At 47.3% G+C, this 1828-nt stretch overlaps 1 pseudogene; it reads left to right on the forward strand.

Annotated features, from left to right (window-relative positions):
- Positions 1-376: 376 nt before the first annotated feature.
- On the forward strand, positions 377-1259 carry LOC144752743 (heterogeneous nuclear ribonucleoprotein K pseudogene; annotated as a pseudogene).
- The last annotated feature ends 569 nt before the right edge of the window (positions 1260-1828 follow it).

Here is a 1828-nt window from a genome sequence, read left to right on the forward strand (position 1 = left end):
TATGTTGCTTTTCCAACTACATAATGTCTCAAACTATTAGCAAACTTCTTCTAGTAAGCTTTTTCTCTGCTCTTTGAGGTTGTTTCTCTTTTTGAAGTTACACCATGAAAATTATCAACACACTCTCCAGTTTCATATTCCTCTCAGTCCTTGCTCTTTAAAGCTTTCCAGCTCAATATCCATCACCTATAGTGACTCAGAAATGGATGGAGGTCTCTCATCTATCTTGACGCTCCGGCCTGGGTCTTTGTCTTGACTTTCCGTGAGTGGCTTCCTGTTCCTGCTTCGTTCGTCGACGAGAGCGCACGATCCCGAGCTGGTTTTTGTGTGCATTGCAGAAGGCCGCGTGTGCCGAAAACCAGCTGAAGTATTCAAAATGGAGAGTGTGAGTGTGACCGAGCACGAGGTGGAATTCAACAGTGCTGAGACCAACGGCAAGCGCCCAGCGGCCGAAAAGAATGAACAACAGGCGCCAAAGAGATCCCGCGGCACAGGCGCATCCTCCTCAGAGCAAGAATGCTGGGGCCGTGATCGGAAAAGGCGGCAAGAATATCACGGCGCTGCGGGCAGATTTTAAGGCCAACATTTCCGTGGCTGGGTACCAGGGGCCCGACCGCATACGGAGCATCAATGCAGACAAAGACGACATTGGAGACATTTTAAAGAAAATCATCCCCACGTTTACCTTCAATACACAGCCCCCAGGACTACAAAGAAAGCGACCTCGACTGTGAACTGAGACTGTTGATTCACCGGAGCTTGGTGGGCGGCATTATTGGAGTCAAGGGGGAGAAAAATAAAGGAGCTCAGAGAAAGCATTCAGACCACCCTCACGGTTTTCCGAGAGTGCTGCCCTCACTCAACCGATCGAGAAGTTTTAATTGGTGGAAAACTCGAGCGAGTTATTGAGGGGGTCAAAGTCATCCTCGACCTCATATCTGAGACACCAATCAAAGGTCATTCGCAGCCCTACGAGCCAGACTACTACGACGATTTTTAGATTATGGGGGGTTCGCAATGATGTTTGACGACAATGAAGAACGCCCAATGAGCTACCCAGACACAGTGCAACAGAGGGACGAATATGATCGCATGCCACCAAGCCGAAGTGGGCGCCCCATGTATTCTTCAAGAAGACTACGATGATTATTATGACATGAGTCCCCGCAGAGGGCCTCCTGATTCCTCCCGGCCCCGGTGGTAGTAGAGCCTGCGATTGCCCTCTCCGACCATCTCACGCTGCCGGAGATGGTGACTGAAGAAGGCGGCCTGGGGGATGGGGCGCAATGTCTTCTCATACTACGAAGTTGGGCGATCTGGCAAATGTCATACGATGGGTACATCTGGATACACTGGACGTGGTTCATATGGTAATGTGGATGGCCTCGCCATCTTAATAGGAGTAACCGTTAACAAAATTCGGTATCAATCTCTAGGCGAGAGAGATCCTAGGATAAAACAACTCCTTCAAAAATGCAGAATTCCATCAAAGTAAACTAAATGATTTGAAGCTTGGGAGATTACCATCATAGGCACACGACATGATATGGACTGCACAGTGTACTCCCTGCAGAGCAGTGCAAAGCAGTATTTTGAAGATTTTTGTGATGTGGTTTTTATTTCTAAAGAATTGAGACAATTGCTCGATGGTTCTAATGTGTACCGTGGCTCTAAAACCAGGACACTTCCTGCTGCAATTAAGGTGACCAGGGGAAGGGTACTGTTCAGTGAGCAGTACTGATATTAGTTCATTTTTACATTTGTGGCAGTTTGCTGTAAAACGAAACTAGTTTTTCTATTCTCACAAATAAATTTCATTTGAATGAAA

This window comes from Lissotriton helveticus, chromosome 5_1 (assembly GCF_964261635.1).
Source record: "Lissotriton helveticus chromosome 5_1, aLisHel1.1, whole genome shotgun sequence".
NCBI classification, from domain to species: Eukaryota; Metazoa; Chordata; class Amphibia; order Caudata; family Salamandridae; genus Lissotriton; species Lissotriton helveticus.